General features: G+C 43.8%; 1 protein-coding gene across 2 annotated transcripts in view; it reads left to right on the top strand.

Annotated features, from left to right (window-relative positions):
* iqgap2 (IQ motif containing GTPase activating protein 2) overlaps positions 1-16,693 on the top strand; it is a 349,836-nt gene that overhangs the window by 178,774 nt on the left and 154,369 nt on the right. The gene's annotated exons all lie outside the window — the stretch shown is intronic.

The following is a 16,693-nucleotide window of genomic DNA, read 5'->3' as shown; positions in this document are numbered from 1 at the left end:
AAAACAGAGAATAGTTGTGGTTACATTTTCACTACATTAGTTTTTGGTTCCACATTTTAAAAAAAAAAGTTGGATGCGCTTAATTTCCTTCATTGATTACCACTTAGTTTGTTTCTTAGTGCGAACCAAAAGTGTTGATGCAAAGTTATTTGTAATAGTTATTAGCAAATTTTAGTTTCAAAATCACAGTTTTAGTCCAAATTGTTACTTGTACAGACACTTCTTTTGAGTACATATTATTCTACAGCAGCTTAACTTTATTTTGTCTTTAACAGTTGAATTTCAAGTGCTGGAGTAAAAACAAATATATACAAGTGCACAAATGGGTGTTTTCTTTCCCCATTTTCCTACATTAACTATCCTGAGGCTTCATGATATAATAATGGTAATTAATGCTGAGTCATCTGGGTAATTCTGAATCGTCTGTTTACGCTGTCGACAAACTGATTTGATGCAGTCCAGGCTCTCATATAGAACTATTACAGCCAACAGGCTGCGGAAGTGTTCAACTTGTCCACCCGGGTTTGGATTTAAAATTGCATCACAGTGATGAAATAAAGTGTCTAAAATCTTAAAAGAGACACATTCTTTTAATTGTTGCTCGAGTGGCAGTAGATGCTACAATGCTTATTTGTTAAGTGGATGATCAGAGAGCCCAGCTATTTAGTAACCAATTGCTAGTCATGGCAGTATTGAAACAAGCTCAGGTCAAGAAATTTTTCACCTGTGATTAAGGCAGCACCTGGATGCTAAATAGCTAGCATCAGTGACTATTGCAGAGATCTTTTGGCCCATTGTTTCTTCACTGACTCTCTGAATGAGCATTATAGGTTGGTGCTAATCTCTTGCCTTTCACCCTATTCTCTGCATCCTATCCCCCCCTAGTCCAGGAACTCCCCACATACGTTTGACACACCACCTCCTCCAAGACTTCCGTTTCCCCAGCCCCCAACGCCTCATCTTCACCATGGATATTCAATCCCTCTACACCTCCATCCGCCATGACCAGGGCCTCCAAGCCCTCTGTTTTTTCCTCTCCAGACGTCCCCAACAGTACCCTTCCACCGACACACTCATTCGTTTGGCAGAACTGGTCCTCACCCTTAACAATGTCTCCTTTGAATCCTCCCACTTCCTCCAGACCAAAGGCGTAGCCATGGACACACGTATGGGCCTCAACTATGCCTGTCTCTTTGTTGGCTACGTAGAGCAGTTGATCTTCCGTAATTACACCGGCACCACTCCCCACCTCTTCCTCCGCTACATTGATGACTGCATTGGCGCCACCTCGTGCTCCCGCGAGGAGGTTGAGCAATTCATCAACTTCACCAACACATTCCACCCTGACCTTTAAATTTACCTGGACCATCTCTGACACCTCCCTCCCCTTCCTGGACCTCTCCATCTCCATTAATGATGACCGATTTGACACTGACATTTTTTACAAACCCACCGACTCCCACAGCTACCTGGATTACACCTCTTCCCACCCTACCTCTTGCAAAAATGCCATTCCATATTCCCAATTCCTCCGCCTCCGCCATATCTGCTCCCAGGCAGGCCAGTTCCACCACAGAACACACCAGATGGCCTCCTCCTTTAGAGACCGCAATTTCCCTTCCCACGTGGTTAAAGATGCCCTCCAATGCATCTCGTCCACACCCTGCACCTCCGCCCTCAGACCCCACCCCTCCAACTGTAACAAGGACAGAACGCCCCTGGTGCTCACCTTCCACCCTACCAACCTTCGCATCAACCAAATCATTCGCTGACATTTCCACCACCTCTAAACAGACCCCACCACCAGGGATATATTTCCCTCCCCACCCCTTTCCGCCTTCCGCAAAGTCCGTTCCCTCCGTGACTACCTGGTCAGGTCCACGCCCCCCTACAACCCACCCTCCCATCCTTGCACCTTCCCCTGCCACCGCAGGAACTGTAATACCTGCGCCCACACCTCCTCCCTCACCTCTATCCAAGGCCCTAAAGGAGCCTTCCACATCCATCAAAGTTTCGCTTGCACACCCACCAATATCATTTATTGTATCCGTTGCTCCCGATGCGGTCTCCTCTACATTGGGGAGACTGGGCGCCTCCTAGCAGAGCGCTTTAGGGAACATCTCCGGGACACCTACACCAATCAACCACACCGCCCCGTGGCCCAACATTTCAACTCTCCCTCCCACTCTGCCGAGGACATGGAGGTCCTGGGCCTCCTTCACCGCCGCTCCCTCACCACCAGATGCCTGGAGGAAGAACGCTTCATCTTCCGCCTCGGAACACTTCAGCCCAGGGCATCAATGTGGACTTCAACAGTTTCCTTATTTCCCCTTCCCCCACCTCACCCTAGTTCCAAACTTCTAGCTCAGCACTGTCCCCTTGACTTGTCCGGACTTGTCCTACCTGCCTATCTTCTTTTCCACCTATCCACTCCACCCTCTTCTCCCTGACCTATCACCTTCATCCCCTCCCCAACTCACCCATTGTACTCTATGCTACTTTCTCCCCACCCCCACCCTCCTCTAGCTCATCTCTCCACACTTCAGGCTCTCTGCCTTTATTCCTGATGAAGGGCTTTTGCCCGAAATGTCGATTTCGAAGCTCCTTGGATGCTGCCTGAACTGCTGTGCTCTTCCAGCACCACTAATCCAGAATCTGGTTTCCAGTATCTGCAGTCCTTGTTTTTACCACATTGGATAATTACTTGAATTAAAACAAGGCTCTCTTGGATGCCTCAACTGTACCTGTCTCCACCAAGCTTCTCTGCATGAAAATGTTGCCTCGCACATCGCATTTGTTTCTTATGCTCTTAATTTTAAATCTGTGCCCCCTCATTTTTAATCCCGTTACAAGTGGGAACAGTTTGTCTCATTCCACTCTGTTCAGCCCCTTTATAAGTTTGGAAACCTCTGTCAAATTACTTTAGTTTTCTTCTCTCCGAGTCACTATTTCTCGAATCTGCCTTCGTAACTGAAGTATCTATGGTACTATTCTTGCAAATCTCTTCTACAATTTCTCCAATGTGTTAGGAATATTGTGTACAGTTCTGTTCATCGCACTACCAGGAGGACATAGGCTCTTTGGAGAGGGTGCAGTGAAGTTTTATCAGATCTCTCCTGGTCTGGAAGGTTTTAGTTATGAAGAGAGGTTGGATAAACTCAGATTGTTTTCACTGAAAAGACTGAGGCTGAGGGGTGACCTGAGAGATCTACAAAATTTGTGAGGGGCATGTATAGGATGGATAGTCAGAGGATTTTCCCAGGGTGGAACAGCCAACTACAAGAGGACAAATGTTCATGATTGAAAGGGGGAAAGTTTGGGGGAGAAAATGTTGACATAGTTGGTGGTGGGAATGCACTGCTAGTGGGGTGGTGGAAACAGCATGTTCGCAATGTTTCAGGCATTTCTTGATGGACACATGAACAGGAGGTACACAGAAGGAAAGATTTGGGGCATGGACAATAAATAACGGTTCTAAATAAGGATGAGGAATCAATGCTGGCTTGATGGGCTGAAGGGCCTGTTCCTGTGCTGTATTGTGTTGTATCTTTCCTAAAATGCGACACCCAGCGTTTCACGCAGTACTCCAGCTGAGGTACAAGAAGTGACTTTGTGTAGGACTAATTTGGGTTATGTTTTTATGCTTTACTCACATGTTTAGTCACTGAGGGTGTATTTTGCAGTTTAAAAAGTGCTCCACCAGACACTGTCTTGAACTCTTAAAAAGGTCCATTTATCTTTCTCATCTGTATTTGTCCATTAAGTAGTATGTCATACAATGTTATTCTACATTTCTCTGCTCTCAAAGTTTTCTTTAAATGACACACAGATTGGAAATAGTGGAACACAATTGGTTTGGGTTATCATCTGGTCATCAGCCATCACACACAGACACTAAAATATTTTTAACTCTCCTCGGTACATTGTAGGTAGTAATTTAAACCTACATTGCTGTGTACTGTCAAAAATAGCAGCTAATTGAGCACATGTCTGAGAGAGGAGTTCTGTTACCAAGTGTAATGTGTACTGCTAAATCCTGCTGAATTCCACAAACTCCTCTGTGTAGCCCCTAACTGCAATGACTTGAATGTGCAGTTAGTGTCAGAGGCTCGCAAAAGCCATTTTTAGCACTTTTGCATACTGTTTCATTGGTAATCTGCCCGGATATTCTTTTTCCAAGTCTGGTTCTATGATGATTCATGACAGGATTCTGCTAAATGTGTTAACAGTTAATGTAGTTTCATGTTAAAGAATATTCTGCGAATAGCTTCTTAATTGTCACTTATTTTGAAACCCTACATAACTTCAACTAACTTTTAAAACGTTAAAGTATGTTTTAAAATAAGATCTCTGCCTCTAGAAAAAGGCACTAGGTTATTACAAATGTTCATCTGCTCTCATTCTAAATAGGGTGCTTGGGCTCAGTTATTCTGAAAATACATACTCACAATTTCAATGATAGAATCAAATGGGGTCTGTGAGTGTTGAGAAGGATGTTAAAAAGCTTCAAGGCAATTTAGGGCAGTTGAATGAGTTGGTAAATACATGGCAGGTACAGCATAACATGGATAAATGTTAAGTTGTCCACTCGAGAAAAACAGAATGGCAGAATACTACTTAAACAGCAATAGATTGGGAAATGTTGATATACAAAGGGACCTGGGTATTCTTGCAGATTGGTTACTAAAAGCATGCAGGTGCAGCAAGTAGTTTGGAAGGGAAGTGGTATGTTGGTCTTCATTGCAACAGGGGTTGAGCACAGGGGCAAGCAATTCTGACTGAATTCCACAGGCCCTTGGTGGGATCACACCTGGAGTTTATTGTGCATTGATCTCCAAGAAAATATACACATTCCACAGAGGGAGTGCAGTGAAGGTTCACCGCACTGATTCCTGGTATGGCAGGTTTGTTGTATGAGGCGAGATTAGGTTGAATGGATGTGTATTCACTGGAATTCTCTACCACAGAAGGCTACGCAGACTATCATTGATTATATTTAAGGCAACAAATAGATTGCTAGAGACCAAAGATGTCAAGGGACTTGGGCAGAGTGGGGTTACAGCAATTTAACAATAATTCTGAAGTTCAGGTGACATGTAGGGAAATGACAGCGTGGATACTCAATTGGCGAAGAAATAGAAAACAGAGTTCTAATGAATGGCTGTCCCTCTGTTTGGAGGGAGGTATGATTCCCTAGGGCCTACTACAATTTTTGAAATAGATCTGAAGTATATGGCATAATTTTGAAATTTGCAGATGATGTGAAGCTTGGAGGTTTAGTGAATAATAATAATGAAGATGGTGATAGGCTTTGAGAGGCGTGGACAGGCATTAATAGGCAGACCTATGGCTCCAGGGGCATGATTTCTACAGCTACTTTTTCCATGAGTGAGACACTCTCCATCCTGGCAAAAGTCCGAACCATATTTGTGTCTGTAGGTATGTCAGTGCTCTCATTTTTGGATCTTGTTTGTGCTTTTGTGGAGTTTTCAGCCCTGGAAGAAATGCTGCAGAAAACTTTTATTTTTAAAGTATTTGCACTAAGATCAATTGGCATGTTGATGAAATGAATTCAGTGTCAACTTAGCTTCCTTGAATGCACTTAAATAATGTTCCCTGCCAATTCCAACTGAAATTGGCTTTGTGTTGCTGGATGTGATTTGTCATTTCAAAGACTTTTGATGCAGCCTTTGGAAAATGTGGAAATGTCGTCAACTCTGCCAGTTATTTGCCTGAATGCAAAATCCTCTCACTTGTCAATGAAGTGAGAAGTTTATTTGACAAAATCAAAATTTTGTTCGACAACAAAGGTGGCATATAAGCAAAGGTTCTGCCGTCAACTCTCAAGGCAGGAAAGGCTTTGTAAGAGATCCCAAGGGTACAGCTCAATGTTTCTCCTCCATTTAATTTTGATATCAATGGACCGAAAATTCGAAGTGGCGTTCCTGCCATTTCCAAGCTATGCTGGCTCCAACTCCCAGATTGTGAAATCAACAGGATTGTGAATGAAGACCAAAAATAAAAGGTTGCCAGATCCAAGCAAAAAAAAATTGTTAGGATCCCCATTAGTCAATCCTAAAACTAAATTGCTGCAATAACAGCTGTATCAACTGAGGGGTTACTGAGGTATGTTTAGCATCAGTGGTGTTGCATGAATAAACTGTTGTAAGGTGAATCCCCACCACAGCTCAATCACATTGTATGAGCTCTCTGGTAGATTTGCTGCCAACGCCACCATCTTTACTGGTGTATATCTATAGGACCTAGTAGAGGAGTATCATTCGGTAGTCTAGGAGGAAAGGATCCTCTCCTAACTAAGATGTGGTTTCTGAATGAATAAATGATTTTATTGTCGGAGGTATTTTAGTAAGGATAGTTTAATATATTTCTTTAAATACATTTGTGGGGTGAGTGTGCCACTGGCTGGCCACCATTTATTGCCTATCCCTTGAGTAGGTGATGGTGAACTGCCTTCTTGAACCGCTGCAGTCCATATGCTGTAGGTAGACCCACAATGCTGTTAGGGAGGGAATTCCAGGATTTTGGCCCAGCAACAGTGAAGGATCAGTGATGTGTTTCCAAGTCAGGATGCTGAGTGGCTTGGAGGGGAACTTGAAGTGGTGGTGTTCCCAGTATCTGCTGCCCTAGTCCTTCCAGATGGAAGTGTTCATGGGTGAGGAATGTGCTGTCTTTGAATCTCTGAGTACATCTTGGAGATAGATACTACACATTGCTGCTACTGCATCAGTGGTGGAAGGTGCTTGTGCATGTAATGCCAATTTGGCAGGCTGCTTTCTCCTCGATGGTCTTGTTAAGGCAGCACTTATCCAGGCAAGTGGGGAGTATTCCATCGCAATCCTGACTTGTGTGTTGTTGATGGTGGACAAGCTTTGGGAAGTCAGGAGATGAGTTACTCGCTGCTGTATCCCTAGACTGTGACCTACTCTTGTAGCCACTATGTTTATGTGGTGAGTCCAGTTGAGTTTCTGGTCAGTGGTATTGATGGGGGTTTCCGTGATGGTAATACCATTGAATGTCAAGAGGTGGTGGTTAGTTTGTCTCTTATTGGTGATGGTCATTGTCTGGCATTCGTGTGGCATGTATGTTACTTGCCACTTGTCAGCCCAACCCTGGATATTGTCCAGATCTTGTTGCATTTGAACATGGACTGCTTCAGTATCTGGGAGCCGTGAATGACCCGAGCATTTTGCAATCATCAGCAAACATCCCCACCTCTGACCTTTTGGAGGGAAGGCCAATGATGAAGCAGCTGAAGGTGGCTCGGTCTAGAACACTATCCTACGGATCTCCTGCAGAGATGTCCTGGAGCTGAGATGACTGACAACGAAGCCATCTTCCATCTGCCAGGTATAATACTAACCAGCAAAGAGTATGTCCTCTCATACCCACTGATTCTAGTCTTGCTTAGGCTCCTTGATGTCAGGGACAGTAACTCTCCCCTCACCTCTGGAATTCAGGTCTTTTGTCAGCGTTTGAATCAAGGCTGTAATGAGGTCAGGAGCTGAATGCCCCTGGCAGAACCCAAACTAGGCATCAATGAGTAGGTGCTGCTTGATCACACTGTTGATGACATCTTCCATCACTTTAGTAATGATCGAGTGTAGACTGATGGGTCTGAAATTGGCCAGGTTAGATTGTCCTGCTTTTTATGTACAGGACGTACCTGGGCAATTTTCCATTGTCAGGTAGATGCCAGTGTTGTAACTATACTGGGAGAGCTTGGCTCGGGGAGCGGCAAGTTCTGGAGCACATGTCTTCAGTACTGTTGCTGGAATGCAGGGCTCATGCCCGAAATGTCGACTCTTCTGCTCCTCAGATGCTGCCTGATCTGTGCTTTTGCAGCACCACACTCTCGACTCTGATCTCCAGCGTCTGCAGTCCTTGCTTTCTCCTATTGCTGGAGTGTTGTCAGGACTCTTAGCCTTTGCAGTATCCAATACCTCCAACTGTTTCTTGATGTCACATCCATATGGATTGAATTGAATTGGCTGAAGGCTGGTACTTGTAAAGCTGGGGACCACTGGAGGAGACTGATGGATCATCTACAGAGCACCTCTGGCTGAAGATTGCTGCAAATGCATCAACCTTGAGTTTTGTATTGATGCACTCAGCTCTTCCATCATTGAGGATGAGGATGTTTGTGGGGCTGCCTCCAGTGAGTTATTTAATTGTCCATCATCATTCTCGACTGGATGTGGCAGGATGGCAGAGTTTAGATCTGCTTTGGTTATGGGATGGCTTGGCACTATCTATCACTTGCTGCTTGTGCTGTTTGGCATGTAGGTCGTTTCTCTTTGGCTTCATCAGGTTGACACCTCACCTTCAGGTATGCCTAGTGCTGTTCATGGCATGCCCTCCTGCACTCTGCATTGAACCAGGGTTGATCCTCTGGCTTGGTGGTAATGGTTTGAGTGGAGAATATGCTGGGCCATGAGGTGATTGATTGTGCTGGAGTAAAATTCTGCTGCTATTGGCCCACAGCGCCTCACTGAGCCCAGCCTAGAGTTGCAAGATCTGTCCCATTTAGCACGGTGATAGTGCCACACAACATGGTGGAGGTTATTCTCAGGATGAAGGTGGAACTTTGTCTCCACGAGAACTGTGCAGTGGTCACTCTTACTGATACTGTCACGGACAGATCATCTGCAGCTGGCAGATCAGTAAGCATGAGGTCAGGTTTGTTTTCCCCTCTTGTTGGTTCCCTCACCACATGCCGCAGACCCAGTCTACTAAGCTTTGTCCTTAGGACCTCACCAGCTCGATCAGTATACTGCTGCTGAGCCACTCTTGGTGGTGGACATTGAAATCCCCCACTTGGAGTACATTTTGTGACCTTTCTATCCTCAGTGCTTCCTGTAAGGAGGAGTATTGACTCATCAGCCGAGGGATGATGTTGCACAATAATCCATGCCCATGTTTAACGTGAAGCCACAAGACTTCATGGTATCCGGAGTCAACATTGAGGACTTCCTGGGCAACTCCCTCCTGACTTTATACCACTGTGCCATGACTTCTGCTGGGTCTGTCCTGCTGGTGGGACAAGATGGTGATGGTGGTGTCTGGGACATTGTAAGGTACGATTGCAGATGTATGACCGAGTCAGGCTGTTGCTTGACTAGTCTGTGAAACAGTTCTCCCAGTTTTGGCACTAGCCCCAGATGTATGTAATGAGGACTTTACAAGACTGTTTCTGTCTATTTTTCTCCCCCCAGTGCCTTGGGGGTGTCAATGCCAGGTGAGCATGAGACTTGGTAGCAATTGATACAACTGAATGGCTTTCTAGGCCATTTCCAGAATGAAGAAGGGCTCATGCCCAAAACGTATATTCTCCTGCTCCTTGGATGCTACCTGACCTGCTGCGCTTTTCCAGCAACACATTTTTTAGCTCTGATCTCCAGCATCTGCAGTCCTCACTTTCTCCTAGGCCATTTCAGAGGGCACTTGAGAGTCAACTACATTGCTATGGGTCTGGAGTCATGTAGGCCAGACCAGGTGAGAATGACTGACAGATTTCCTTCTCTGAAGGACACTAGTGAGCTAAATCAGGTTTAGCCAACAATTGGCACTGGGTTCACGGTCGTCAGGAGACTTTTAATTCCAGGTTTTTTTAACTGAATTCAAATTTCACCAGCTACCGTGGCAGGATTTGAACAGAGGTCTTCAGAAGATTAGCCGAGTTTCTGGAGTAATAGTTTGCCAATAGGCTCATCTCCTCCCTGATCAGAATGAGACAAAAATAGAAAGATATAACTTAGAGAGTCCATCAGCCCTGAGGCAGTTCATCATCAATGACCCTGCGCTGCCATCCCTCCTCTCCCACCTTATTGCGGCCTTGAGCAGACCCAGCCAACACTGAAGTCGCCACTCTTCAGGCTCCATTTTTGTTGCCACTGAGCCGATGCTGCTCTGCCAGACCCACCGATTTCAGCCGTGTCTCTCACAGCTGGGTGCACCTTGTCAATGTCACTGTGATGCCTTTCTGCACCACTTCACCGCCAGCATTAGTCCCAACCAACGGCAAAGTTGCCAATTTGCACCCGCCATCTTTTGTCACTTGCTGAAGCTGCCTCCAATGTTCCAGCCGTCGATCCCGATGCTGGGCCCTGTGCTCACCCTGGGATTGTAATTAAGGGCATACTGGAGTCACGCTGGGCGCGTTCACGCTGGGGTTTGTCGCTGCCACTGATGCTGTTCCAGCTCAGGGCAAGAGGGAAGTGGAAAAAAAGAAAAGAGAAGTGGTTGGAGTGGACAAGCCAGGGTCCAGGAGCCTTACTCCTCCACCACCTTGATGAGTTTATTGCATGATAGCAACTAGGTCCAAATGACATTGGTACAATAGACATGGTTACTGAGACTACGAGAGAGACAGTATGTTCAATTGACTACTTTTGAGAACTCCAACTGTATGTCTGCGTGAATCCATGTGATACCATTAACCCTTTAAATCCTTGCACCTTTATCCATACTAGCATTAATGGAGTTATATATATTTGTGGCATTTTGTTCTTGCTTGCCTGGGATGCGTGTGTTTGAACCACTTTCCAGCATTAAACTCGTGTCTCAGGTTGTCATTCCTGTGAGTACTTATGAACATTGGAAGAGGTTGTAAACCAGGGTCTTGTCTGCCTTATTCAGTGATTCCGGCTCCATGATACTATCACAAGATGAGCAGAAAATTCTGATGTTGTGATAATCTTTCCTCAAGCAGTGCCACCAAAAAGAAGAGGAATATTGTTTCCCAGTTGTTTGTTGGAAGTGTTTACCCTACGTAAAGGCAATTACTGCACTTGGGGACAAAAGAATAAACAAATTAAGCAAAGTATTTTGAGACATTCTGGGGCAGCAAGGCAAAATGTAAGCTAGTCAGTTGTGTTAGTAATTAGATATTTCAAGGGCCTCTAGAAGCCATTGAGATTAAAGGTTTATTTCTAAGTAGGGCCTTTTTTGATGTTACAAAGTTTCTTTATTGTAATTGTTGCTGAGAATGAGCCTTTGCAGGAGCTCCTGATCTGAGAAGCTGTTTCACTGCCTGAATGCACCTGTATAAGAATCTACTGAAGAAGTTATACTTCGTTATGTTGTGTGGTAATTACTTCCACAACCACCACTAATCAAAATCTTTAAAATAATGTAGAATTTGAGAAGACGTGTGAAATATTCATATCTTCAAAAGATAAGTGTTTCAGATGCAAACTGCACTCAATAGGAAGATGGTGCCACCTTGTGGTATTGTAACTATTTTGCTGTGGTTTTGTTTTGAGTGAGCAGATAGGTGGAGCCGGAGCCCAGAGAGAGAGGTAAAACATTAGGCAGTCAAGCAGATTGGTGATCGTAAACCAGGGAAGAAAAGCTAGACAGGTGATAATACGCCTACAAGTTGGTGAAAATGATTTAGCTGCACTGAAAGCAGCCCACATCATGACAGGGCCTGGGGGTGGCTAAAGGACATAGAAAGAGGTGTTCTGAAATTATTGAACTTGATATTGATTCCTGAAGGCTGCAGGGTTCACAAGCAGAAGATGAGGTGCTGTTCCTCCAGTTTGTGCTGAGTTTCGCTGGAGCACTGCAGCAAGCCTGAGTCAGAGATGTTGACCAGTCAGCACTATTGTGCTTTGACATAGCAGGCAGCTGGAAGCTCAGTTTCACAAATAGAATATAGATGTTCTGCAAAGCGTTCATCCAGTCTGCGTTTTGTCGTCTCCGTGTAGAGAAGACAGTAGACTACTTTGAGTGAAGTGCAATTCAATCACTGCTTCGCCTGGAAGGTGTGTCTGGGGCCTTGGATACAGAGGAGGGAAGAAGTCAACAGGCAAATGTTGCACATTCTGTTATGGTGGTGTTGGGAAATGTTGGAAATAGACCAGCAAGGGAATGCTGACGAGGAGGGGAAGGGAATTTGTATCTGATGTTGACATCCCACTGGAGATGGCGGAAGTAGCAGCTAATGGTTGTTTGGATGCTGATGCTGCTGGTGAAACATGAGCGGGGGGGACCCTGTCATCATTGTGGGAGGGAAGAGAATGGGTGAGGGTAGGAGTCTGGGAAGTGAATCAGGCACAGCAAAGAGGCCCTGTTGACCATAGTAACAGAGAATCCTCTGAGGAAAAAGCTAGTCAATTAGTTAATTAGGTTGTATTGAGCTGGTGAGTTTGTTCTCAGACATTTTGTCACGATGCTAGGTAACATCTGTGAGCCCCTGATGAAGTGTTGGTGTTCTGTCCCACTTGCGGTGTCTGTGTCTTGGTTTGTTGTGGCAGGTGATATCTTTTCCAGTTCTGTTTGAGAGGTTGGTAAATAGGGTCCAAATGTATGTTTGTTAATGGACTTCCGGTTAGTTAATTAGTATCCAGTGGTGTTGACCAAGAAATAGGAAGTCTGTTCCTTTTCAAATCGTAACAGAGCATCTTTTTATTCCAACTGAGAATGTTTAAACCTCTCCTGCAAGATGGATAACGTGCAGCATATTTATTAAATAATAAGACCATAAGACAAAGGAGTGGAAGTAAGGCCATTCGGCCAATCGAGTCCGCTCCACCATTTAATCATGGCTGATGGGCATTCAACTCCACTTACCCGCACTCTCCCATTAGCCCTGAATTCCTTGTGAGATCAAGAATTTATCAATTTCTGCCTTGAAGACATTTAACGTCCCGGCCTCCCCTACACTCCGTGGCAATGAATTCCACAGGCCCACCACTCTGGCTGAAGAAATGTCTCCTCATTTCTGTTCTAATTTGACCTCCTCAAATTTTATGGCTGTGCCCACAGGTCCTAGTCTCCCTGCGTAATGGAAACAACTTGCCAGCCTTCACCCTTTCTAAGCCATGCATTATCTTGTAAATTTCCATTAGATCTCCCCTCAACCTTCTAAACTCTAATGAATACAAACCCAGGATCCTCAACCATTCATCATATATTAGGCCTACCATTCCAGGGATCATCCGTGTGAATCTCAGCTGGACACGCTCCAGTGCCAGTATGTCCTTCCTGAGGTGTGGGGCCCAAAATTGGACTCAGTATTCTAAATGGGGCCTAACCAGAGCTTTATAAAGTCTCAGAAGCACATCACTGCTTTTATATTCCAATATTATTGAGATAAATGACACCACTACATTTGCTTTCTTAATCATGGACTCAACCTGCAAGTTAACCTTTAAAGTATCCTGGACTAGCACTCCCAGATCCCTTTGTACTTTAGTTTTATGAATTTTTCTCACCATTTAGAAAATAGTCCATGCCTGGTAAATAAACCATGAAGAATTTCACACAGTGCATTATTGTTTGAAATATAACATGGTAGTGTTAGGGACTAGGCCAGAGCCCCTCAAAGCATTTCAAGAAGGTAGCCCAGACCTTAACTTTGTTAGTTGTTTTAAGCAGGTGTATAATGGATATTTGAGGAGGGATGCAGCTGGTCAAACCACTTAGTTTTAAACAAAACAGAATTTATTTCCAGTATTACTGAATGAGACACAAAAAGACTGCAACAGAATACAGAGTGACTTAACCTATCCAAAAACCCACCATACTTATACCAACTTAATGATGCTGTTCCAAATACTTGCAACAGTCCCCATTAACCGCTCTCCCCCCCACCCCCTTTGGTACAAGGTAAAATCAACCACGGGGTCTTACAGAAGAGATGTCAGAGAGAGCTGCTCGACAGCTTCCATGCAGCTGTTTCTTGGATCAGCAGCCTCAAAACTGCCTGTTTGCATTCAGTGAATAGCCAGAATAAAACCAGAGAAAAGCTAAGCTGGGAGAACTGGCCACTCCCCTTTCATTGTACAAGGGTTTTATTTTCTAATTTGAAGGCCTTTTGACTGAGGCAGTATCTGTTAGCTATAATCAAATATGCCCTAAATCCCATCCAAGCCAGACTTTTCGGAATCGCTGCTTTCATGACCTCTCTGGGGGAGAAAAAACACCAAAAACCTTGTTAAAGGAGCAGCATTACCATAGTAGCAATTCTTCATAAACTTATTCGCAACTGAGGGATGAGAGTTAGTGAGGAAATCAGGAGCATTCCTTGCTGCTCTGAATGGTGTAATGTGATTATTAAGATCCATTAGGGCAGGTAGGAGTTGCTTAATATATTTGCTGAAGGATAACGCTTCTGTTTACCAATGAGCAGAATGTGACATTTTGCTCCAAATTTCCTAATCAATGGAATAAGACAAGTGTAGAAGTAGGCCATTCGGTCGATCAAGTCTGTTCTACCATTTGATGCGATCATGGCTAACCTGATAATTCTCCATTTTACTGTCTTTTCACCATAACCCAAGATAGTCTGACTGATTAAAAATCTGTTGTCTCAGCGTTGAATAGACTAAGCATCTCCTCCACTACAGCTCTCTTAGGTAAAGAATTTTACAGATTCATTACCCTCTAAGAGAATAAATTCCTCCTCCTCTAATCTTGTGTGTGCGTGACCCTTTCCTCTGAGCTTAAGCCCTCTGGTCATAGATCCTGCTACAAGAGGAAATTATCTCCCTATCTTGTCAGGTCCCCTAAGAGCTGAAAATGTGTTGCTGGAAAAGCGCAGCAGGTCAGGCAGCATCCAAGGAGCAGGAGAATCAACGTTTCGGGCATGAGCCCTCCTTCAGGAATGTCTCCTAGGTCCCCTAAGAATCTTGTATGTCTCAATAAGGCCCCTCACATTCTCGAAAACACTGATGTGTATAGGTGCAATCAACTCAATCTCTCCTCCTGGGGTCAACTTAGTGAACCTTCTGTGGACTACCTCCAATTCCAGTATATCTTTCTTCATATATGGCCCCCAAACTGTTCACAGCATTTCAGGAGAGATCTACTAGTGCCTAGTATAGTTTTTAGCAAGATTTGCTGATGTTTTATACTCTATTCCCTTTGGGGGAGAAAAAAGTAAACATTCTGATTGCCTTCCCTATTACCCACTGAGCTTGAATGTTAGCTTTTTGTGATTCATGCACAAGGACTCCAAATCTCTCCTCTGTAGCTTTCTGCAGTCTTTGTCCATTTAGATATTCAGCTTCTCTGTTCTTCCTGTCAAAGTGCATAACCTCCTGTTCTCCCACAGCATATTCTATCTGTCCATTTTCTGTACCCATTTCCTTAACCTTCCATGTCTCTGTGCAGACTATTTGAGCCACCCTCAACACTTACCTCCCCATTTATCTTTTGTGTCATCAGTAAACCTGGCTATAGTACATTCACTTTACTCATCCAAGTCATTAATACAAATTGGAAATAATTGTAGCCCCAGCAACAATCCTTGTTGAATTCTCTAACTACTAGCTGCCATCCTGAAAGTATCCTCCTAATCCAAGCTGTTTTGTTTTCTATTAGTTAGCTAACCCTCTATCCATATTGATAAACTCCTCTGAACACCAAAGGCTGTTATCTGCTTAAGTGCCCTCACATTGCCATTGCTGTAGGCCCCAGAAAAGGTGTGATGCTTATTATTGGTTGGTCAATCATCTTCTCCTATTCTTTACATTTTGTCAGAAGGATCAAGGGAGCTACAGAGTCGTTGGTTGCAACTCACCTTGAACTCGGTAATTTAGAAAGAGAAGAAGAAATCGTGAACTCCTTTTTTTAAAAAAAAGTGTGGCCTCCAGGGCATGAGCTAGCATCCTCCCCTTCTGCTCTCATACTGATCTCCTCTATTTGCTTAGTAATTGGCTTAAGGGGATGTTAATTGAGCTTTGCTATGTTTTTGAACTTCCTGGAGGCTCTCCCTTTCTGAAGGATCTTGCAGTGCATTACTTGTATTTGTTGACCCAGATACTTGTGGTTTTAATTGCTACTTTATGTGAAAATGTTTAACAAGTTTCTAAAGTGAAAATTGTATTAAGGATGCAATGAAAGAACAAAAAGCAGTATCTAAAGGAAAAAGAGACAACAATAAAGAAGGGAAGAGAACACGAATGAAAGTCTGATATGAAGGTCACCTTCTATCCAATTTATGCATTTCATTCAATAAGGCCCATTTGTGTTACTTGTGCTTGCAGTTGTAATTTTAGGATATCAGTGGGTTGCTTGGATTAGGATAGATTTGCACAGGGAGATTGTAAAGAAAGTTCTGAGTCTTCTCCCAGAATTTGTCACGAATCAGTTTTCTCTTGTTTACCCCCCAGGAGATGATATTGTTAGTGAATGGATGCACAGTGCACCATTAACTAAAGTGTTGGACTTATTTAAGCTGATGGGCATCATGTTTGTTAGTATGAACCATGAATGGGGACTCATTTGAGTATCAACAGAAATAATAGTGTTCCACTGTAGCAAGAGTAATGTAGGACAAGAATTTTTTTCTCTGAGGATTGAACTTTACAGAAATCCATACATCCAGGTTTCTGGCACCATAGTTGCTCAGTGCCTTAAATATGCCTTCCATGAATTGAACAACTCTCTGAAAACCTGATGAATGACCATGACTTTGGATATGGCAATAGCAGCCAAGATTAAAATGTACTCTCCTTTTTCTCAGTTTCCACTTTTTAACAGTTCAGTGACAAGATCACTCCATTTTAAAATCATTTCTTCCTAACAACATTGTGGTGCTCCTGTGCAACAGTAATTCAAGACATTATTTGAAGTCCAATTTGATTAACACTATGCAGTTATAAGTTGCATGTTCTGTGCTCAATAGATTAGTTCAATGTAATTGTGACAGTAACGTAATTTATTT

This window comes from Chiloscyllium punctatum, chromosome 2 (assembly GCF_047496795.1).
Source record: "Chiloscyllium punctatum isolate Juve2018m chromosome 2, sChiPun1.3, whole genome shotgun sequence".
In the NCBI taxonomy this organism is placed as follows: domain Eukaryota; kingdom Metazoa; phylum Chordata; class Chondrichthyes; order Orectolobiformes; family Hemiscylliidae; genus Chiloscyllium; species Chiloscyllium punctatum.
This window is presented reverse-complemented; position numbering and strand designations above follow the sequence as displayed.